General features: G+C 38.3%; 1 pseudogene; it reads right to left on the minus strand.

Moving 5' to 3' along the window:
* Positions 1–1,132: 1,132 nt before the first annotated feature.
* On the minus strand, positions 1,133–24,791 carry LOC149263915 (presequence protease 1, chloroplastic/mitochondrial pseudogene; annotated as a pseudogene).
* Positions 24,792–25,751: the final 960 nt, after the last annotated feature.

The following is a 25,751-nucleotide window of genomic DNA, read 5'->3' on the forward strand; positions in this document are numbered from 1 at the left end:
AAACCTCAAAGGAATCTAAGAAATTGGCCACCACGAGATCAATCCTTAATACATTTAACAACATGTAGTGGATAAAATCATTGACACCAAGACAAAGGATAACTACCAGCAACAAATCCATCTCTACCAATTTGTGAAAGTTGTGCAACTTCTTCACCATGGCAAGTGGCCCACCAGGAACCAAATTTAGCAGAAATTTTCCCATCGAGTGGGGGCCCTCAATGCAATGGATACCATTACTTCTTAAGGGGGGAGAATTGATCCAGGTGGATATCAGTGGAAATCTACCTACTCCACTAGCTCAAAGCATATTTCTCCATCTTGGAATTTTTTCTACATATTTTCAGGTCCTAAACTTCCGAGGTCATTTTGAGGCCCTAAATGACGATTTTTTGACTTGGTAAGGACCTCTCTTGTAGCCATATATATATCCTAAGGTGGTTTGTAATGTGTATTCTTAGTTATACCTTTCCAACGTGATACCAAGCATGCCAAATGAATATTGTATGCAAAATTTATGACCTCGAGAAGTTGATGTACCAACTAACCCCTGTGGGGCCCTTAAGCCTTTTGAAATTTCATCTCATAAGGATAGGTTTTTGGATGTCCATGGCTTCCTTATCACTTCTAATGTTGAAAAGGGCCTTTTGGCTTCATTGTAACTGACTCTAGTAAAGGCACGTAGCCATCACATCTCTTCTTAGAGATAATCTACAACCATTCGAGCTAGTTTGTTTTCATTCTACATTTTTATAGTTTTAGCATTTTCCATTTACTAATAGAAGTAAAGTTTCACTATATATCTATGTTTTGGTTATAAATATGTATTTAATTTCATTCCCTTCACAGATATGGATAATTTATTATGGCAATCTTGCTTGTGGTATATTTTTTATGTGATCATTGTGTTAGAAATATTTTTTATTTGATTACATGTTGAATGCTTGTCAAAAAATATCCCAAGATGAACAACATCACTGCTATAATCTAACCACTTTTGTAATGATTGGCTAAATATTGTTATCTGTTCACCATCTAAAACATATCCAACCATCCGAAAAATATGTGTAATAACACGATGTGTATCAATTTGATAATCTTCTTTAAGCAACTGAATCAAGTCTTCTTTTGCTTATTTTTCAAGGTTTCATAGAAAATCCAAATAGCTAAGAATGCCCATTTGTTCACCAACCCATCCAGCAATGTTTAGTTTTATATTCGTTCTTAATGCAATTATGTTGTGGCCATTTCCTATTATATGACTCTCCAATCTAGCTTTATTTTGTGAAATAAATTTCTTTAAGTATTGTTATCTAAGAATTGAACATCTTGGAGAACAATATGAACCAAGCTGAAAAGTTCATTGACCCACCCTTCCATGGCCTTTCCATGCATAATGATGTATCTTTCTAGCTCTACTTTTCCTCTAACTAAGAAAGTGGATGGATAAATTGAAATCCCTCTTGTCTTTCTTCCTATGAATTAGTTCAACTGCACAAAATCCATGTCTTTCATACCTGTCTGTAAGAGTGATTGACAAAACAATGCCACAAATGGAAGAATACATGGATTTAAGGGATGCATATCAAAGACAAACTTTGCATATAACACATAATTTGTAAATAAATCATGTTGATGGACTTTAACTCCTTTAATTTATCCAACACCAATAGGAATATGTATAGGTTTCTTCATAATATCCTATAAAGACATATTTCGCATAGTTTTCATAGATTTAGGTGGATCCAATGTCTCTTTCTTTAAACAAAGCTCCTATGTTGCTCTTATTACTTTTATGAAATCCTCTTCATTCGTATTTGATTTCAATTTCTTTAAATTTTATTCGTTCATTATATTCATCCTCGGAATCTTTTTTAGGATCTGATTGTAGCCCAATTTTCACTCAATGAGGATTATACAAAATGAACTTCTCAATTAAAGGATAAAATATGGATTTTGTGTTGAAAATACAGCAAGAAATTGCTAATTTAATTTTGCCTTGATTAAATTAGGAGAAATTCGAATTTCAATTTCAGAAGAATACTTGGAGGTAGTTAATTGAGGTGACATGGCTCTTGCCACTCAGTTAACTCAGTAAATTCGAGTTGGAGACACTTGAGTTTAGTTCTACATTATTGAATTCTAGTTTGTAGCAATCTATTTCGGTTAATTTGAGCTATTATCAGTTTAATGAGTTCTCCCTATCAGTAGAACTAGTGGATGTAAAGTTGAGGGTGTGTAACTTTTTTCACATTAAGTGATCAATCAACCCAAAATAATTGTTGCATGTAGAGAATTCAAGTTACCCAGTTGATATTGGAGTTCAATGGCAGTGTGCTATCATTTGTATAATTTTCCCAAGTTGTACAAGTGATGCATGCAATCAAATAAGGGCCTAAAGGAACTGCACAATTCTCAATGAGAAATTACCCTAATTAATAGGGGGCTAATTCCTCATCAAACAATGCAAGGAAATAGGATCTTGGTAGGCTGAGAAATCGGCTAAGTATTGACTATATTCAATTAGTGAAGTAGTGAGATAGATTATACAGGTGCAGGGTGTGCTTAGACTTGAGAAAGAATTACATTTCTTCTCTATTCTAAGGGGTTTTTAGCAGTTGATTTCCGCTAGATAAATCTCTGTTTATGTGTGTTGAATCTTGATGCATGTTAATTATTTGTGTTCTAGTTCTTGAAATGATTTCTGTAGATGAGTAGAATATCTTCAAGTCTTGTGATCTAGTAAATTTCATGAGCAGTTTTGAACCTACACATTAATTTATATATGGCATCAGAGCTAGGTTCATAGTAGAGAAGATATTTATAAGTTATCATTGCAGGAGGTTCGAATTTGAAGATCAATGTTACAGGTTTTCTCCAAGGCTAAGAAGATGGTTGTCAATGGACTCTGGCTCGAGTATGCATTGGAAGGAACCACAAATTTTGTGGCATGGAAGATCCCAATGGAGGCAATATTGGATGGTAATGGGATGCTAGAATACATCAAGACATGTGTACCAAAACCCCCAGCACCTGATGCCCATGATATTGCTCAATCGAAGAAGGATGTGGCTAAAGTGATGAGGATCGTATTGGAGGGAGTTCAGGATAATATTATTTTGAATCTCCACGGGAAAGAGACTTCATTCGTGATGTGGAAAACACTAACAGATTTGTTTGAGAACAATAGTGGCCACAGGAATCTGGCACTCAAGGATAAGCTTCGAAGTATTAAGATGCAAAAGAATGAAACAATTTTGCAGTACCTTAGCAGGTTTACATAGTGTTGTGATGAAGTTTGTGGGGTCGGCTTTACCATACTTGAAGAAGATCTAGTATCTCTAGCCTTCTTGGGCCTTCCCAAGAGATGGCATAGTTATCAAGATTCAGTAAATGGTAGAGAGAAACTACCAAGCTAGGAGCGGTTATTTTTCTGATCTAGTGTAGGAAGAAATAAGGCGAAGAAACAGAGATGGGACTTCATCCAAGGGTGAGGATGAAGAGAATTGTGCCTTGGATGGAAAGGAAAATAAAGGGAAAGGGAATAAATCCCAATCCAAAGCATAATATGGTCAAGGGGGAAAGAAGAAATACTTGTCCAAAATCAAGTTCTTTCAGTGTCATAAACAAGGACACTATGCCATGAATTGTCCACACAATAAGGAAAGCAAGAAGACCACAGGAGGAGTGGCAGGTGAAGCCTTGGCTTCACAATTAGAACTTTATTTTACCCTCATTGCATGGATGGAAAGAATAATGATGGGTAATGTGTGGTATCTCGACAGCGGTGCCTCATTCCACATGAGAGGAAACAAATATTTTTTCAGAGAATTAGAGGATAATGATATCTAGATGCACATCGAGATGGGAGATGATGGTAGGTATAGAATGACCGACATTTGTACAGTTAATTTTAAGAGGGAGTCTAGCTCCCATCTTAGGCTCAAGGATGTGATGTATGTACCGGGTTTGAAGAAGAATCTAGTTTTCGCCGCAGTGTTGGAAGATTGTGGCTACGATGTGATATTTATCAAAAGGAAGGATTTCTTGAGACACATCGCCATAGGAAAAGTGAAGCATATCAGGTTTTGAGTGAATAACCTCTACAAATTAGATGTGGAATATTATGTAGCATTAATCACAAAAGAAGAGAAGGTGCAAAGCCAAGATCTCTGTGAATTATGGCACAAAATACTTGGCCATTGGCATCATGGCACTTTGAATATAATGTGTCATATTTCTATAGGCCTGCCTAATGGAGCACTAGAGAAATGAGATACATGCAAGGGGTGTACATCAGGGAAGTACACAAAATCCACCTTCAATGATTAGGGCAGCATGGTGCATGCAATCCGTGAAAGGATCCACTCTGATGTTTATGGACCTTTCTCGACAACCTCAACTTCCAAGCACAGGTATTATGTTATATTTGTAGATGACTTCTCACTGAAGTTCTAGATCTACTTCACGTAGAATAAAGTGTTGTGTATGGAGCATGATTGTTCAGAGGTCTTTGTTTCAGCTGGATGTATACCCCAGGAAGTTTTTACACCCCTCCATGTGGAGGGGTGCGGGGGGGACTTGTGCCCCCCGCGGGGGTCCGGGGGCTCTGGGGCAGCGCCCCCGAAGCTAAAAACAGATGTAAAATTGCCTTGTAAAAGTATAGTAATTTCTAGTCAATCTGGGTCGTTCATTAGGCGGATGATTTGACGGTAGAACTTATGTTTAGTTTAGGGTTTTTTGCCCTAGAAGGCAACCCCTCTCTTTGTATGAGGGTATTGTATTTGAGGCTGAGATATAGATGTGTATTCTGTGAGTGAGAAATAGTGAGGTGAGACTGTGAGAGAAAACAGAGGATATTACAGCGGATCTATTGTAGGTTGTGTCTCTTCATTTTGTTAGATAATAGAAAGGAAGGATTGGCTGTTCGGGGTGGACGTAGCCCAAACTGGGTAAACCACGTATATTTGTGTCTCTCTTGTTTTATGCGTTTTGTGTTTATATTTCTGCAATATTTTATGTGTCCCATTGCTCCGTAATATATAATTTTATAACAATTGGTATCAGAGCCGAAGGTCTATTTGGCTGATAAACTCACAGGAAAGCAGGGTTCCTCGTTCGAGTGGGAGCAATGGCGGAAGATGGTAAGTTTAGGGTCGAGAAATTTAACGGCCAAAACTTCTCGTTATGGAAGATGCAGATGGAAGGTTATCTGTATCAGAAAGATCTGTACCTACCATTGAGCAGAAAAACAAAGAAGCCGGCGGCTATGACAGATGAAGAATGGAACCTTCTCAATAGAAAGGCACTCGGAACAATACGGTTGTTCCTCGCTGCGTCAGTCGCCTTCAACATTTCAAAGGAAACAATGACAGAGGGTTTGATTCAGGTGTTGTCGAAACTATATGAAAAACCCTTGGCCTCAAACAAGGTATTTCTTATGAAACAGTTATTTAATATGAAGATGTCGGAAGGTGGATCTGTTGCAGATCATTTAAATGATTTTAATACAGTTACAAGTCAGTTAAGTTCTGTAGGGGTAAACTTTGAAGATGAAGTTAGAGCTGTCTTATTCTTGTGCTCATTGCCAGAAAGTTGGAATGGTTTAGTAATGGCCATTAGTAACTCTGTCTCTGGATCTAGTACTTTAAAGTTTGATGATGTTGTCGGTGCTGTCCTTAGCGAGGAAATGCGACGGAAAAGCTCCGGCGAGACATCGGGTAATGCTTTGAGTGCAGAATCTAGGGGAAGAAAAATGGAAAGAGGAAAGAGCTCAGGATATCGCAGTAAATCAAGGAAAGGCAGATCCAAGTCCAGATCGGGGATAGTGTGCTCGAAATGCGGAAAGAAAGGACACCTAAAGAAAGACTATAGATCTCGGAAGGGAAAAGAAGGAGATACACAGCAAGAAAACAATCATGAAGCAAATGTGACAGGTGAAGTGTTACAAGATGCTTTGATTCTTTCTTTCGAAAATATTACTGATTCCTGGGTGGTAGATTCAAGGGCCTCATTCCATGCCACACCTGATAAGAAATACTTTCATGACTATGTTCAAGGAGATTTTGGACAAGTTCGTTTGGGTGATGATAAACCCTGTAAAATTGTTGGAATGGTTAAGGTTCTTGTAAAACAGCAGAATGGAAACCAATGGCTACTACAGGAGGTAAGGCATGTTCCAGATCTGAAGAAAAATCTGATTTCAACAAGGCAGTTAGGCGGTGAAGGTTGTGTGACAACTTTCACAGATAAAGCTTGGAAGGTCACCAAAGGAGCCCTAGTAATAGCAAAAGGTGAAAAGGTTGGTACATTGTATTTATGCAATGGTATTTCTAACTCTGTTAATGCTTTAACTTCCAAAGGAGCAGATGCAACATTATGGCATCATAGGCTCGAACACATGAGTGAAAAGGGGATGAAGATTCTTCACTCAAGGAATTTGTTGCCGGGTTTGAAGAATTTTGATTTGGACTTTTGTGAGAATTGCATCTACGGAAAATAGAAGAGAGTCAGATTTCTCAGAGTTGGGAAAGAAAAGAAGAGCAAAAAATTAGAGCTTGTGCATACAGATGTATGGGGACCTTCTCAGGTATCATCTCTCAGTGGCTCTCGTTATTATGTTACTTTCATTGATGATGCAACTAGAAAAACTTGGATTTATTGTATTAAGAATAAATCTGATGTATTTGATACTTTCAAGAAATGGAAAGCTTTGGTTGAGATTGAGACAGGAAAGAAATTGAAGTGTCTCAAATCAAACAATGGAGGTGAATATTGCAGCAAATATTTTGATAGGTACTATTTAGAGCATGGAATTCTCAGAGAGAAGACAGTTCCAAGAACACCACAAGAAAATGGTGTGTCAGAAAGGATGAACATAACAATCATGGAGCGTGCAAGGTGCATGAGATTGCATGCAGGATTGCCTTTACAGTTTTGGGCAGATGTTGTAGATACTGTTGTTTATCTAATAAACAGAGGGCCTTCAAGTTCCTTGGATGGTGGTGTTCCAGAGGAAGCATGGACAGGTAAAAAGGTAAACTACTCCTTTTTAAAGCCTTTTGGTTGTGAGGCCTTTGTCCATATTGATAAAGAAAATAGAACAAAGCTTGAGGCAAAGTCAAAGAAATGTACCTTTATTGGATATGGTGTTAATGATTTTGGTTATCGCCTATATGATTACGAAAATCACAAAATCATTAGGAGCAGAGATGTAATATTCAATGAAAAGGTCTTGTATAAGAATTAGTTGCAGGAAAAAGAAAACAAGGAATACGCAGTTCTTGATGAAATCACTGAAAAAGTAAAGGTGCCTGAAAATAATAATAATCAACAACCACCACAACAGCAACAAGCACCCCAAACACCTAAAAGTGGTGTTAGAAGATCTACCAGGATAAGTAGACCCCCTAAACGATACTCTCCTTCATTATATTATTTATTGTTGACTGATTCTGGTGAACCCGAATGTTATGAAGAAGCAATGCAAAATAAATGGGTTTACAGGCTGAAGGAAGAAGATGGAGGAAAACAGAGGTACAAAGCTAGACTTGTGGTGAAGGGGTTTGCACAGAAGAAAGGTATTGATTTTGATGAAATATTTTCTCCTGTTGTTAAAATGACTTCAATAAGAACTATTCTAAGTCTAGTAGCAGCTGAAGATTTGCATCTTGAGCAGTTAGATGTAAAGACAGCCTTTCTCCATGGGGATTTGGAGGAAGAGATATATATGCAGCAGCCACAAGGATATGAGGTAAAAGGGAAGGAGAAACTAGTGTGCAGGTTGAAGAAGAGCTTGTATGGCTTAAAACAGGCTCCAAGGCAGTGGTATCTAAAATTTGACAAGTTTATGTCTGAACAAGGTTATACTAGATGTCACTCTAATCGTTGTGTTTATCTGAAAAAGCAAAACGATGGCAGCTATATTATATTGTTATTGTATGTAGATGACATGCTTGTTGCAGGGTCTAACATGCAGGAAATAAATGTGCTAAAAATAAAATTGGCAAATTCATTTGCAATGAAGGATTTGGGAGCTGCAAAACAAATCCTTGGTATGAGAATAACTAGAGACAGGAAAAATCGCAAATTAACATTGTCTCAGAATGAGTACATACAAAAGGTGTTGAAAAGATCTAATATGCACAATGCAAAACCAGTTAGTACACCTTTTGCTAGCCATTTCAAACTTAGTAAGGAAATGTGCCCAAAGACCCAAGAAGACATGGATTATATGTCTAAAGTTCCATATGCATCAGCAGTTGGAAGCTTAATGTATGCAATGGTCTGCACAAGGCCTGATATTGTACATGCAGTGGGCGTTGTAAGCAGGTACATGCAAAATCCAAGAAAGGAACATTGGATGGCAGTGAAATGGATTCTCAGATATTTGAAAGTTACCACAAATCAAGCATTATGCTTTGGTGGTTCAAACATTTCTCTGCATGGATATGTTGATGCAGATATGGCAGGTGACAGAGATAACAGGAGGAGCACTACAGGATATGTATTTACTGTTGGTGTAACAGCTGCCAGTTGGGTTTCAAAAATCCAAAGTGTTGTTGCACTTTCAACAACAGAAGTAGAGTATGTTGCTGCTACAGAGGCTAGTAAAGAAATGATTTGGTTACAAAGGTTTATGGGTGAATCGGGTAAGGAGCATGATATGGGCACGTTATACAGTGATAGCCAAAGTGCCATTCATCTTGCAAAGAACTCAGCATTTCATTCTAGGACTAAACACATACAGCTTAAGTACCATTTCATACGATCAGTGTTGGAAGATGGAGAGTTGAAGCCGGAAAAGATACACACTAGCCAGAATCCTGCAGATATGCTAACAAAAGTTGTAACCAGGGAGAAATTGAGAATATGCTCAGTTTCAATTGGTCTTCAAGGATGACGATGAAGATGAGAAACAGCCAGGTCCAAAGAGAAGTCATTGTCCAGCAAATGAAGCAGCGGTGGAGTTGCTACAATCATTCTCCAAGTGGGAGATTGTTGTGTATGGAGCATGATTGTTCAGAGGTCTTTGTTTCAGTCGGATGTATACCCCAGGAAGTTTGTACACCCCTCCACATGGGGGGGTGTGGGGGGGACTTGTCCCCCTCGTGGGGGTCCGGGGGGACTAATCCCCCTCGGCTGGGGGGTCTGGGGGCCAGCGGTCCCCCGACGGGGGCTCGGGGGCAGCGCCCCCAAAGCTAAAAACAGATGTAAAATTGCCTTGTAAAAGTATAGTAATTTCTAGTCAATCTGGGCCATTCATTAGGTGGATGATCTGACGGTAGAACTTATGTTTAGTTTAGGGTTTTTTTCCCTAGAAGGAAACCCCTCTCTTTGTATGAGGGCATTGTATTTGAGGCTGAGATATAGATGTGTATTCCGTGAGCGAGAAACAGTGACGTGAGACTGTGAGAGAAAACAGAGGATATTACAACGAACCTGTTGTAGGTTGTGTCTCTTCATTTTGTTGGATAATAGAAAGGAAGGACTGGTTGTTCGGGGTGGACGTAGCCCAAACTGGGTGAATCATATATATCTGTGTCTCTCTTGTTTTATGCATTTTCTGTGTTTATATTTCTGCAATATTTTATGTGTTCCATTGCTCCGTAATATATAATTTTATAACATAAAGACCAAATGTTCTCCAAATTTGTTGACTTTAAATCATTTGTTGAGAAAGAGACTGGAAGGAAAGTGACGGCTCTTAGGAGCGTTAACAGTGATGAGTATGAGTTGAATGAGTTTAAAAATTATGTGCAAAGGAAGGCATTTGATGAGAGTTGGAAACACCTCATAACCCACAACAGAATGGGGTGGATGAGAGAAAGAACAAAAGTACTATTGGATCAGTATGGGCAATGTTGCATGAACAAAGCCTACCTCTACACTTGTGGGCTGAAGCATGCAACATAGTAGTCAATTTTAAGAACAGGAGCCCTCACAATATTCTTGGCATGAGTAAACTAGAGGAAGATTTTTCAGGGAATAAAGTAGATGTGTCACACTTCAAGATATTTGGATCATCATTTTATTGTCATGTTTCCAAGGAAGCAAGGAAAAATCTAGAGCTGACAGCAAAGTTGGGCATATTCGTGGGGTAGACAAATACACCTCACAACTATCAAGTGTACTTTCCATCCCTCAGTATGACAGTGGTAAGATGATATGTGAAGTTTGATGAGGAGAAGGAAATGAGGTTTTATCTTGAGAAGGAGCTTCAGTTGCGGCCTGATCAAGATATTTTTACTCCAAAGGAATAACCTCAGGAAGTTTTGGAGCAGCAACAAGTAGAGGAGAAGAGAGTGGATACATCCACTCAAGCAGATACATCCAAAGAACGAAGGAAGCAGACCAGGGAAGTTGAAATATTATTGCTAGATGCTAGAGATAATGTGGGAGCACCCACATCATAGCGCAGGGTGAGGAGGTCAATAAATCAGTACATTGGGTACATGGCTCTGATAAGAGAGCTAGTTGAGATAGAACCATCCTCATTCGAGGAAGTAGTGCAACAACCAGTATGGATTGATGCCATGGTAGAGGAATATGATTCCATTTTCAGAAATAGTGTTTGAGAAGTGGTCCCAAGACTAGCAGACAAATCAGTGGCTGGTCGAGATGGATTTACAAGGTAAAGCATTCAATAGACGGAGCATAGAAAAGCACAAGGCCATATTTGTGGCCAATGGGTTCTCTCAGGTGGAGGGAATTGGCTATGAGGATACCTTTTCTCTAGTAGCGAGGTACTCATCAATCAGGTCAATAATAACATTGTCAGTGTAGATGGGGTGGAAGATCCACCAGATGGATGTGAAGACAACATTCCTCAATGGAGTTATTGAAGAGAAGGTGTATATTGAGCAACCTAAGGGGTTTGAGACCTGTGACAAAGAGTCACATGTGTGCAAAATCAAGCGAGCATTGTATGGACTCAATCAAGAACCTCGTGCTTAGTATACCAAGATTGTCAACTATCTCACTGGTTTGGGCTTCACCAAAAGTGAAGCAGATGCAAACCTTTATCACATTGTGGTAGAAGGTAAATTATTGATTATTGTGTTATATGTCAATGAATTGATCCTTATTGGTGATGAGCAGCGAATCAGATCTTGCAAGGAGGAACTTGCAAGAGAGTTTGAGATGAAGGACATAAGGTTTATGCATTATTTCCTCGGTTTGGAAGTATGGCAAGGAGATGGGGAATTGTTTGTCTCTCAGGGTAAGTGTGCAAATGAGATACTAAAGAAGTTTTGTATGGAGAGTAACAAAGCCATGGACACTCCTCTAGCACATAACTGGAGGAAATAGGATGCCACTTCAGGTGAGGAAGTGGAGGCTACCATTTACAGGAAACTTATGGGTTCACTTATGTATTTTGTAAACACGCGACTGGACATGTGTTATGTTGTTAACCAGCTTAGTCAAGCAATGGTTAAGCTAACCAAACTGTATTGGAAGGTAACAAATCATGTGTTGAGATACCTCAGACGCACTACTTGGTTTGGTATTTGGTATAGATGGATAGAGGGAGTGAAGCTTCACGGCTTCATAGATGCATATTAGGCAGGGAGTCCATCATATAGGAAGAGTAGTTCAGGAGGAATTTTCAGCGTTGGGTTAGCAACAGTTTCTTAGTACAACAGGAAGCAGATATCTATGACACTCAGCTCAGCAGAAGCATAGTACATTGTTTCAAGTCAAGCAGCATGTGAGGCTATCTCGATGAGAAATATTATTGTTGGGTTATTTGGTCAGAAGATGGATCCTACAGTGATTTACTGTGAAAATCAAAGTTGTATCAAACTCTCTGAGAATCGAGTATCCCATGATCGATCCAAGCATATCGACATCTGATACCACCATCTTAGATATTGCATGTAGAGACGGATTATGTTGTTGCAGTACATTCCAATAGAGGAACAAGATGCAGATATTTTGACAAAGGATTTGTCAAGAGGAAAATTCGAGTTCCATAGAAGCAGGATTGGGGTATTTAATAATCCCTTTCTTGCTGAGAGGGAGCGTTGAAAATGCAACAAGAAATTCTTAATTTAATTTTGCCTTGATTAAATTAGGAGAAATTCGAATTTCAATTTTAGCAGAATACTTGGAGGTAGTTAACTAAGGTGACATGGCTCTTGTCGCTCAATTAACTTAGTAAATTCAAGTTGGAGACACTTGAGTTCATTTTACATGATTGATTGCTAATTTGTAGCAATCTATTTCAGTTACTTTGATTTATTATCAGTTTAACTAGTTCTCACTGTCAGTAGAACTAGTGGAGGTCAAGTTGAGGGTGTGTAACTTTTTTCACACTAAGTGATCATCCAGATGATTGGTCAATCAACCCAAAATATTTGTTGCATACAGATAATTCGAGTTACCTAGTTGAGATTGGAAGTGTACTATTAGTTGTAGAATTTTCCAAGTTGTACAGTGGTGCATGTAGTCAAATAAGGGCCTAAAGGAATTGTGCAATTCTCAATGAGAAATTTCCATAATTAATAGGGAAAAATGTAACAGCCCTAGTGAAAATTCCATGTAATAAAAGTTAATAAAGGAAAAATAATAACCACGGTTGATGGGACACTTATTCCAAGTTGAATGTTGGGCAAAAACATAGTGATGGGGATCATTGGTGATTGATTAATGGCTAAGGAAATTGGAAAAGGAAATGGCAAAGGCTTTGGAAAGGAAAAATGGCATTTTTGGCACATTTATTTATGAAAATAATGGAAATTGGGAGAAAAGGGAGGTGGAATGTCACAGGTTGTATGTGAGGAAAATGAAGAAAATAGAGGCCTCGTTAATAAAAAGGCTTCTGAGGATCAGTACACTGACTTTTCTCAGTTCAGTTTTGGATCTCTCTCTCTATTCTCTCTCTCTCTCTCTCATACTCTTGGTCACTTAGACTTTTCTTGGAGCACTCTTTGAGAGTGTGTCATACTTGGATTTTTGGAGCAAGAAGGCAAAAGAAGAGTAGGAAAACGCAAGAGGACATCGGGATCAGAAACAACGGGTTTTTCTTGCAGGTACCGAGTTGCATATATGTTTTCCTCACTAGTTTTGGCATGCATCACATATGCATGTGGTTTATTGGTCATGATATGTCACTAGCATGGAGGATTTCCTAGATTGGCAGTGGATTTGCCTAGCCTTGCCATTTCCTGGATAGCCATGGTGATGTGGGTTCATTTTTTTGTTTTTTTTATTGGTTCTCATGTTTCCTTTAGCTTGGGTTGAGTTACTAGTTCCTGGAGCCTTGGTTGGACATATGATTTGGAGCCCTGTAACATCTTGGGTAGATTTATTAGTCCTGGAGCCTTGGTTGGAAAAGAGCTTTGATCCCTTGATGGGTTGAGTTACTAGTCCTGGAACCTTGGTTAGACAAACACTTTGGAGCCCTGTATAAGTTGTGGGTTGAGTTACTAGTCCTGGAGCCTTGGTTGAAACAAATTCCCTGGATCACTGGAAGCCTTGGGTAGAGAGCAATATGATGATGGTTTTTTGATGTCCAATCGTGAGGTGGAATCATTGTTTTATGGGTTGACGTGGTTGGCCTTTGGAAGCTGTGGATGGTTTTGGATTGATGTGTTTTATGAGATCTGAAGTTCATGCTTGGAATATGGCATGGGGGTGGCTGGCTGAAGAGAGCTTTGGCTCAGCCATGTCTATGGTCGGGTGGTTCATGGAAGTCCCACAACTGGTTGGCCTTTGCATCATTAATATGAGGTTATTTCTCCTTGTTATTTTTATGAGTATTGTATTGGTTTATGTGTGGATTATATGATTGTCGTTTTCTTGGTATTTTTGTTCCTATTATGTAGGTTATGAACATATATTATGACAATGGCTATGTATGGCTCTCATCATGTTTTTTTCTTGTAAATGATTGAACAATGTATCTATGACCTAGTAGATGATAATGCAACTAATGATATAGGGGAACAATGTTTCTTAGTGATTCTCAGATAAGTATGAGACCTAGATGTTTAGATCTGTTGTTTACACTTTGAGGTTACATATTTGTGATATGTTTGACGAAATTCCTGTCATGGCTAGTAGGGGTTCAGTCGAGGGCTTGTTCAAGTAATTGCATTTGTATCATCATTTCCTTGTTATATTTATGATCTGAAGGTTTCATTGAATTATGGGCACTGACTTGGGCTATAGGCCTGAAAAAGTGGCTCAAATCCTGGCTACGTTGGCACAACATTGAGAAAAATATTCCCTGGACGCTTTCATGCCATGTTGTGGGAGCATCTAGAGCCCTTTGGATGCTAGCATGCCCATAGCAAGGGAGAGTTCGAGGGTTAATTGGTCAAAAAACTCAGTGGAACTTAGAGGCTAGTTACCTGAGAGGTTTGGATGGTTCCTGATAGTATTTTTGTTATTGTGGAAGGTCTGTATGGTTTTCTTCCATCGGTTCCACTTCCTTAACACCTTAGGAGGTCAAATCATATCATAGTAACTTCTCGTCACATGTTTACCCCAGTTGGCTGGTTACTTGGGTAGATGTGGGATGAGGGTGTTACATATAATTCCTCGTCAAACCATGTAAGGAAATAGGAGCTTGGAAGGTTGATAAATTGGCTAAGTGTTGGCCAGAGTCAGTTAGTGAAGCAGTGAGATAGATTATACAGGTGCAGGGTGTGCTCAGGCTTGAGCAAGCATTGCATTTCTTCTTTATTCTTTAATTAATGCAATACATATAGTAAGGGGTTTTGAATAGTTGCTTTCCCCTAGATAAATATTTATGTATGTGTGCTTAATCTTGATGCATGTTAATGGTTTGTGTTCTCAATCATGAATTTATTTCCATAGATGAGTAGAGTAGCTTCAAGTCTTGTGATCTACTAAATTTCATGAGCAGTTTTGAATATGCACATTAAGTTCTACATTTTGGACCATCTTGAGATATGTGTTATTTGAGGGCCTCCAAGGACTTCTCAAATTTGAAAGGTTCAAACAAATATTTACCATACAACCATTTTCCCATAGATCAAAGAATCAGAGACAAACCTCAAGGGAATGAACCTGTGTTATTTCCCCTTAGAGAAAATTCAATAGTATTCATTGATGCTTCAACAACCTCATCAATGAAGCCTTCTTCATCCAACTTCTTTAGTTTGGAAAAAATAAGTTTTGTACTCGTTGAACATAATTTTAGCAACATTTTTCATCCAACAGTGAATTGTGGCTGAAAAAGTTCATCCTTAATTCCACCTCCCACAATGGCATCCCCCAAACCACTCTCCAGAAGAGTTCTTCTAAGTGGTGTAGTAGGCATTCCCAACACGAGATGATGTAAAAATCCACGTGCCAATTCAGTCCCCAAATCAATTGGTTGTTAAAACAAAAACCAATTAAGAAAAACCATGTCCCTTCTCAATATCACCAACAACACCAACAAGATACTACTATGTAAACCTTTTTGGCTCAGAAAATAGTTTCTGAGCTTTCTGAGCTTTAACTTTTGACTCCTTGCAAATTGATCTAGCTAAGCACTTATGATTTTTAAATGTGTGTTTGGATAATCATCTCCAATGGGAGGGCCAACACTAGAAATGGCTCCCTCCGTGTCAGAATCATGTTCAGACCTACAATATTTTCCTTTGGTGACTAGAAATTGGTTTTGTTCCATATCTAAGATAACTTCTTCACTTTCAAACGAAGAGACCCAAAAATTATTTGCATGATTTCTTTCATTATTTATTGCAATGGAATAATTTTTGTCTTTTGTGGGTGAATGCATGAAGATGGATTACACCTTTGGGCCAAATTTAGTGATGAAATTTCAATTTTTTCTTCTTTTATCGAATTGAAGCCCTCAAAATTCATATAAGCATTGTAAATTTTGATTCGAATTAAAAAATATAATATGTGGAGAAATATGTTCTTTTCCTAATGATATTTTTTGCAAAAAAAATTAATGTCATATAATCTCTCAATTTTCCATTAAATGCAATACTTGTCCTTGCAAATTTTCACGCATCTTAAGAGGTATGTATGCGTTCACATAGCATAACTTAGCCTAAAATGTGTAATTTTAAAAAAATATATATGAGTATGATCTTCATGGAGAGAACTAAGTTTTTTATGTTAAAATTTTTTTTTTTTATGCAAAATTATATTTTTATTATGTTTTGAATTTGGTGAAGTAATATTTCAATTGCATTTTACAGACACATGTGTTCGCATAAGATTTTTTTTAATTGTTTAAATAAATTGAAAAAACAAAAGTACCCTTTTGGAAAGGGTTCGTAAACAAAGATAGTAGTATTTTTTGAAAAAATTTCGTTATGAATATTTTATGTTATTGATTTTTTATTTAGCCCCTTTGAAATTGTCCAAAAATGTTTCAAGCATTATTTTTAAAAGAAATTAGATAAAAAATATCATATGAATTTGAAGGTCTCAAAATCATATGGCATTGGGTAGATAATTCTTTCACGAATCCAACCTGATCAACTTCGCCACTTAAGGACAAATTCTTCCCTAAGGGGTGATAAAACTGTGATTTTTAGGACCTCAGAAGCTCGATCGAATACTTCAGTTCAAAATTTAAATAGCTCGATTGAGCGTTAAAGAAAACCTTGATCGATCCATGAAGGTGGTTAACCAGTGGCTCGATCGAGCTGTAAGCTCGATTAAGCATTAAAAAGCTAACTGCCACCAACCATGCACCAAATTTTATTAATTGCATTGATGTTCAATTCTATGGATTAAAAACTCAATCAATCCTTAACTCTCGACCGAGCTCCTAACTCGGGTTAGAAAGGATCTCAATAGAGGGTTTGTTTAAATGCTCGATCAAGCCATTAAAAAGCTCACTGCCACAAACCATGCACCAACTTTATTAATTACATTGATGTTAAATGCTATGAATTAACAACTCAACCAAGCCATAACTCTCGATCGATCTCCTAACTCAGGTTATAAAGGAGCTCGATCGAGGGTTTGTTTAAATGCTCGATCTAGCTATTTTTAAGCACCTAAACAACTCTATCGAGTGCTTTAAAATTTCTCGATCTAGCATTTAAAAAGGCTCAATCGAGCATCCTTTTTTCACCAAAATGTGTCCTTGCTTTGCCAAAAAGTGTAACCCAGCTCCATGCATACACCCTTGTATCAATAGATAATTGATATTTCAACACCCCATAATGCTCTAGCAATTTTCCTAGATTCTTGTCACTGCTTTCAATGTTCTACAACAATTTTGATAGGCACTCATGTTTGATAATGGTTTTCATCTTTTTCACTGAAAGAGCTAATTCGCAGTTGCAACTAATTGGGAGAAATTTTGTGTTATGAAACCAGCTCAAGAAAAGATAGAAAAGATAGATCAACGCCTTAGAATTCAGCCTCTTCGAGGGGGAAACCTCCTTTACATTACATAAATGAACAATTCTTGGATGATACAAATGACAAAACCTCCTTTCTATATATAGGAGTCTAACGAGTCACAATATAATCCAGCCGAACTAACAATAATAATATAAAGCCACAAAAATAACAATAGAGGGATTCTATGGGGCACATAAATAATAATATGGGGGTAATAGGGGCACAACAATATAAATAAGGGGTATAACTACAATAGTAATGGGGTAATCACTAGTATTATAGGGACCCAACATGCCCCTCTCCTTCAAAAAAGTGTTGTCCTCAACGCTTGAGTAGTTATGGATACTTCTGCATAAAATTCTCATCCTCCCATGTGGAATCTTCAGCGGATAAGTTCTTCCACTTGATAAGATACTCTGAAATTGATCGATTTCGTATCTGTCGAGTTCTTGTTTCTGTGACTACTTCCGGTTCCAATATAATTTTTCCTTCCCCGTCAAGTTCTGGCAATATTGTTTGAACTGGGAGCTTGTCGCCTATAACCTTCTTTAAACATGAAACATGGAAAACTGGGTGCAATCGAGAAGCTGCAGGAAGCTCCAATTTGTATGCCATAGTACCAATCTTTTCCAACACCTTGTACGGACCATAATACTTTGGTGATAATTTATTATCATTCTTAGCTTGCTTTAGGGACATTTGCTTATATGGTTGTAGCCGTAGGAATACCCAATCACCTACATCAAAACTTCTTTCACTGCGATGTTGATCTGCCTGTTGTTTCATTCTATTTTGTGCCAACACGAGGTTATCCTTTAAGAGTTGGAGGACTTGTTCTTGATGTTCGATGTGATGTTCCACTGCTTGAACCTTAGAATTTTCTCTTAAATATGATGTGATTGATGGTGGTTGGTACCCATAAAGTGCCATAAATGGGGTCATTTTTGTTGTTGTATGGAAGGAAGTGTTATACCACCATTCAACCAGAGACAACCATTTGACCCATTGTGTTTGTTTATCATATACAAAGCAACGAAGATATCCTTCCAAACATTTGTTTACTATCTCAGTTTGCCCATCAGATTGAGGATGATAAGATGAGCTATGAGCTAACTGAGTACCCAGACAAGAAAATAATTCTGTCCAAAAATTTCCAGTGAAAATGGGATCTCTGTCACTTACAATAATCTTTGGGTTTCCATGTAGCTTTTGAACTGTTTCCATAAATGCAATAGAAACTGTACTGGCTTTAAATGGATGTGATAATGCACAAAAGTGTGCATACTTGGTAAGTCTGTCAACTACCACCATGATGACACTCTTTCCCTCAGACTTGGGTAAACCTGTGATAAAATCCATTGAAACCTCCTCCCAACGTTGGCTTGGAATGGATAAAGGTTGTAATAGACTCGGTGTCTTAATTGTTTCAACTTTATTTTGTTGGCAAACCAAACATTCCGCCACAAACTTTTGAATATCTGATTTAAGGCCATCCCAAAAAAATTCCTTCTTAACCCTGTGGTAATTTTTTAAAAATCCTGAGTGCCCTCCTAAGGGAGAAGTGTGCAATTCCATAAGAATCTTTTGTTTTAGCTGGGAATTCTTACAGAGGTATAAGCGATCTTTGTACCATAACGAATCATTTTGCCAGCTAAATGTATCAGAAGTACTGGAATCTTGTTGTAGCTTTCGAATAAGTGCCCACACTTCTTCGTCATTCTTCCATTCCTCCTTTGCTTCGTTTATCCAATCTGGTTGGATAATAGAAATGGCACACAACAATGCTTCCATATCCTCATCCTTTCTTGAGAGTGCATCTACCACCACATTTTGCTTCCCTTTTTTGTAGATGATTTCAAAGTCATAACCCAACATCTTTGTGACCCACTTTTGTTGCTCTTCAGAGGATAATCTTTGTTCTAAAAAGTATTTAAGGCTATCATGATCCGTTTTTACCTTGAAGTGTCTTCCCATTAGGTAGGGTCGCCATTTCTTAAGTGCATGGAGTATTGCCAACATTTCCTTCTCATAAATAGCTTTGCTTAAAAACTTTCCCTTGATTGGACAACTTTCAAAAGCAATGGGTCTTTCATCTTGCATTAGAATAGCACCAATTCCATTTCCTGAAGCATCGCATTCCACAATAAAGGTTTTTGTGAAGTCTGGTGTAGCTAAGACCGGTGCTTGGCACATTGCCTCTTTAAGATGTTTAAAGGCCTTTGTTGCTTCCGTAGTCCATGAAAATGAATCTTTCTTCAATAATGTTGTTAGAGGTGTTGCTATTCTCCCATAATTCTTAATGAACTTGCGATAATACCCTGTCAACCCAAGAAATCCTCGCAGATGCTTTATGGATGTGGGTATTTTCCATTCCTTAATGGCTTTAATTTTGCTAGGGTCTACCTTAACTCCTTCATGAGATACAATATGACCCAAATATTCCACCTCCTGGACTCCAAAGAAACATTTGGATCTTTTTGCATATAATTGTTTCTCCTCCAATAGTTGTAGCACCTTGTCAACATGTTCAACATGATCCTTCCAAGACTTGCTGTAGATTAGTATATCATCAAAAAATACCAACACAAATTTTCTAAGGAATGGTTTGAAAATTGAATTCATCAAACCTTGAAATGTTGAAGGTGCATTGGTAAGGCCAAAAGGCATGAACAAAAATTCATAATGACCCTCATGAGTTCTAAATGCCGTTTTTGGAATGTCTTCAATCTTCATTCTGATTTGATGATATCCCGAACGAAGATCCAGCTTGGTGAAGTAAATTGATCCATGCAATTCATCCAGTAATTCATCAATGACAGGAATGGGAAACTTATCTTTAATAGTGAGCTTGTTGAGCTCCCTATAATCTGGACACATGCGCCATGATCCATCCTTCTTGTGCACCAATACTACTGGAGCTGAGAAAGAACTTTGACTTGGTTGAATTATACCAGCCTCTAGCATTTCTGCAACCATACGTTCAATTTCACTTTTTTGGACATATGGATATCTGTATGGCCTGATGTTTGGAGGAACACTTCCTGGAATCAGATGAATAGCATGATCATGATCACGTATAGGTGGGAGACCTTTGGGAGTCTCAAATACCTTGGAATGATTGTCCAGGACTTTTTGGAGATTTGGAGAAATAGATGATTCCAATGTGGAAACATCTAGCGAACATAATTGTGCAATTACACCTCTTTGCTCCTTTTTTAGAAGCTTTGTCATGCCATTAGAGGTGATTATCTTTCTTGGTTTCCCTGCAATACCCCTTAATTCAACTTCCTTCCCTTCCACAGAAAATTTCATGAAAAGTTCTTGAAAATTAAAAGCTATTGTACCCAAGGATTGTAGCCATTGGACTCCTAGTACAACATTAGCACCTCCCATTGGAATGGAAAGCATTGTGCTAATCAATACATATTCTCCCATGGATAGCTTGATATTATGGCACTTTCCAGAACAATTTATTGTTCCTCCATTTGCAATCATCACTTGACACTCTGGTGCTGGATATAGGAAGCAATTCAATTCTTTTGCTACCCTACAATGAATAAAATTGTGGGTGCTTCCTGAATCAATCAACACTATTACCTTTTTCTTCTTGATTTGTCCTTCTATCTTGATGGTTTGAGGAGTGGTAATTCCCGCCAATGCATTACAAGATATGGTCGGATTTATTTGTTCTTCATCTAGGCTTTGTTCCTGGAATATATTCTCTTCTTTTGACCTTTCTTGCTCCTTTTCTTCTTCCTCTTCACAATCTATGTAGAATAATTTCTTCTCAGCACATTTGTGACCTTTTGTGTATTTGCTATCACAATTGTAACAAAGCCCTTTTGCTCTTTTTTCTTCCAATTGTTGTGGTGTCAACCTTGTAGGTTGTGGAAGACTATGGGCAACAACACTTCCGTCTTTATAGTTGTGAATGGTATGCTTCCTAGTTGCCATAATTTTGCTTTCCATTTTTCTTGCTAACCTGAATGCCTTCTCTAATGAATCAGGTTCCCAAAGGCGCACATCATGTTGGATATTATCCTTTAAAGACCCTATGAACACATCAATCCTATGCTCCTCTGGAATATCTTTTACCCTTATGTTCAATTTTTGGAACTCCTCAATGTGCTCTATTATTGAACCCTTTTGTTTGAGACTTATCAATTGGCTAAAAAAAGTGTTGCTTTTTGTATCCTCATAATGTGCTATCAATTCTTCCGTAAAAATTGCCCAAGTGATAAATTGTTTATGAGAACAAAGCCATTGATACCATACAAACTGATTTGGTTCCAAATATAAAGTTGCCATACGTACCTTTTGTGTGTTTTGCACATTATTGAGATCGAAGAATTGCTCCATCTGTAATATCCATGTGGCGGGATCCTTGCCATCAAGCTTCCTCATATCGATTTTTGGAATGTGGTGATTCTTCGATCCAACATTAGCGTCTATGGAATCATGATTAACATTTCTTTTGTTCTCATCATGAGTTCCCTTTACTACCTTTTCACCATTAGTAAGTATTTCTTGTAGAAAATTAGTCAAATCTGTCTTCAAATCTGCCATGCCTGTCTTCAAATTTGTGTTCAAATCTATCTTCAAATTGTCCATCTTAGCTTCCATGCCATTCATCTTAGCTTCCACGCCATTTATCTTAGCATCTGTTAACTTTTGTGAGCGTGACATTTGTTGCACTTGTTCTTGTAATTTTGATATATCATGTAGCATTTCTTCCTCTTCTTCATGAGTCATGCTAGAGCTTTCAGGTTCCTTACTAGGTGTTTGCATTTTCTTTCCTCGGGGCATCAGTTACCGATAATAATTCTCTACTATGCCCTTTGAATTCCTTCAAAATAAATTTTCAAACCAAGCTTAAGCAAAAATTTAAAAAAATCTACACACCTTTTTTCACTTTGTAGGAGCTCGATATTGCCTCTGATGTATCTTTGTACTTTCCAGTCATCTAGTTCTGAACTTGTGACCTGTAGTAGCTCTCTGTGTCCTCTTTCCAATGCCACAAGTCTGACCCAAATTGGATTCTCCAAGGAAGAGTTATGCGAAATCTCCCACAGTGACTTGATTATAGACTAGTTCAGTAGAGCTAACTTGTACGACGTGCTGCGAGTCACTGTTTAGACCTTTGGATCTAAAAAACACCCACACGAAACTACAGTCCGTCCTCTTTCTGTACCTTTTTACGAAATTTCAATCCGATCCTCAGAGAGAAAGTTATGACGATTTTCCCCAGGTCACCTTTTTTGAATGTAATTCAGGAGTCTGCGAAAAGACCAACTTCCTCAGATCATATCTCCGACAATATCATGCGAAAAGCTCTTAAATTTGGACCCAAGGTTCAGCGTCAATTCTTCTCAAATGGGTTTTTTTTGCAACTTCTGAAACATCACAGAAAAAAAGTTATAGCGAAAATACCACGATGACCTGTTTGGAGCAGCGAAACCCTAGAATCCAAAGCTCTGATACCAAATGTTATGAAACCAGCTCAAAAAAAGATAGAAAAGATAGATCAACGCCTTAGAATTCAGCCTCTTCGAGGGGGCAACCTCCTTTACATTACATAAATGAACAATTCTTGGATGATACAAATGACAAAACCTCCTTTCTATATATAGGAGTCTAAGGAGTCACAATATAATCCAACCGACCTAACAATAATAATATAAAGCCACAAAAATAACAATAGAGGGATTCTATGGGGCACAGAAATAATAATATGGGGGTAAAAGGGGCACAACAATATAAATAAGGGGTATAACTACAATAGTAATGGGGTAATCACTAGTATTATAGGGACCCAACATTTTGAAAATGAATCTTAAAATGAAAACCCTTCAAGTGGGAGGATGCATAGATTTCATACAATTGTAATATCCCCTACTAAATTGTCCTGGCCAAACTTGCAAAACACTTGATTTTTATCTTTCGAACATTTTGTCAAAAACTTTGCATTTAAACCTTTCTTCAAACCCTTTACATGTAATGAAATAAGAAGCCTTTATCTTGTAGACATTTTGACAAAAATTTTGCATGTTATCAAATGGGAAATACTTCTAACACAATTATCACAAATTAAATGTACCACAAGCAAGATTACTACGATAAATACCTCAGCAAACATATCCTAATCAAGCCTTTTTTTACAAATTAGGGGAACCTTTTTAGGAACAAGAATCAATTCTAGGAATCACATGAATAGCCTTTACTATGGCACAATTTGATAGGCGAAAGGGAATGATAAAAGTGTTGGAATATACCCTCTTACAATTGTTGAAAGAGAGCATGTTGGATAGATTGGTAATAGCAGATCGATCCTCCTTTTTATACCATAAATCAACAAAAAATGCCTCATTTTCATGAGAGAAATAGTGTTAGTATTGAGGAACGGGATTTGAATAAAGTGGCCCCTTTTAAATGTTGATAATGCAACGGGTAAATGACAATGCAACCTTCACACTCCAAAAATTCAGGTTGTACCGGTAGCTTAGCCAATAAAGGTGAATAAACCCTCAAATGGTTGAGTATAACTATTATGTGCTCCTCAAATAATTCCATAGTATAGAAATGTGGTGGGTCTTAAGCAATAAGTACTTGTGAAAGATCCAAGTGATCTTTCCTCCTGATTAGAGAGGGTGGATTTGTTTCACCATTGAAACCAACCCAAATCAAATCTCTTGTACGCCCAATGAGAAAAACTAGAATGATCTCTCTAACTTACTAGCTAGGGTTGAATCTTTCACAACAGAAACCAGAATTCCCTTAGGGTTTCTTCCAAGGGTTTGAGGCCAAAAACTTCCAAAGAATAATAAGATAATCAAGCATGCCTAGAGAATGAGGTTCAATCTCTATTTTGTCATCAAAATACCATGGGTATCATTTTTATAACCTTTTTTCCCTTTGACCCTTTCTTTAACATTTTTACCTTTTCCCACTCAATTAAATAATATAAAGTGACCCATGGGGCTTTGGATTGATGGTGAATGGGTGCACAATTAAGACACTCCTTGCGATAGGTCACTGGTTCAAATCCCCGTGAGTGATTACCTACAAAAAAAATCCATACTTAAAAAAAATATATATGCAATTTGTTCTAGATTGATAAAATTGGCCATGGAGAGGGAGTTTATGAAACAATTTGTTAATGTTTGGGCTTGTTAGTTAAATTATGTTCCTAGTTGAAAATTTTGGTTGGACTCCGCTCCCGAGACCTAGCCGCCCCTGCAGCTGGTTGCGGCCGCCGGCCAGTCTCGGCTCACAGGCCCTCCCCTGCGCGCTTGGCGTTCTGAGACGGGTTCCCTTAGTTTCTGCCTGCCAGACCTACGGTTGACCTCACAGCATACCCTTGCTGAGACCTTCATGGAGCCCAGAGGGGGGCTCTGCCCCCCCCCCCATACCCTTCCTCCGGAGATCGCGGCGTTCAAAGCCATGGTAGCTGCTAGCTCGAAACGCCCTCTCTCAGCTAGCCAGCAGAAATTTGTCAAGAAGCTTGATTCCATCCCAACGGTTGCCCTACCTGAAGAAGAAATTTGCAAAGCTGCCTTGAATCTAGCTGAGAAAGGGTTGATAGGCCAGTTCACGGATCTCTGGCCTTCCCCCAAGACAATGGAGAACTGGACCCAAAGAAATTGGGCTCCCTTGATCAAAGAAGGGGTCAAAATTTATTCCGTAGGCAAAGGATTCTATGTGTTCGTCTTCGAGAGCTCGGATGACAAAAGCCTAATCTTAAGAAATGGCCCTTATTTTATGGGACAGCAGGGGTTGTATCTAAATAAATGGTCTCCGGATTTCGACCCCTCTCAGGACGTGCCATCAGCTGTTCTAGTATGGGTGTGACTTCCCCATCTGCCCTTACACTGATGGAACCAAAAAACTCTGCAAATCATAGGCAATGCGTTAGGAAAGTATATAGATCAAGCAGTAAGGAAAGATCAGTACTCATGTGCCCAAATCTGCATAGAAGTGGACCTTGAGGAGGGTTTTCCCGAAGCAATAAAGCTCTCGGTGGCCGGGTGGACTCATGTGCAGGAACTGGATTACGAACAACTTCCATTCAAGTGTAGATATTGTCATGAACATGGGCAATTTGCAAAGAACTGCAAGAAAAAGACCGAGGAACAGGCAGCAAAAACAAGTGAGTACCAGTGGACTGTAGTTCAAAAAACCGCTCGGCAAAAAAAAGGAAATGGTAAAGGCAGCTTGCCAGAAGCTCCAAGCGGTTCCAAGCCTAACCAAGATAAGGAAGCAACTCAGAAAGGAGTAGAAAATACTCAGGCTAACCCATCTACCTCGACTCAGGAAAATCCAGAGCATGTAGCAGATCGATCCCCCATCAAAGAGGGGGAGGAAATCCCACAGGTTGAGACTGCGCAACGAAGCCCCTCCAACCC

Source organism: Pinus tabuliformis, chromosome 6, assembly GCF_031772625.1.
Source record: "Pinus tabuliformis cultivar Carrire ecotype Pingquan chromosome 6, CPIR1, whole genome shotgun sequence".
Lineage (NCBI taxonomy): Eukaryota > Viridiplantae > Streptophyta > Pinopsida > Pinales > Pinaceae > Pinus > Pinus tabuliformis.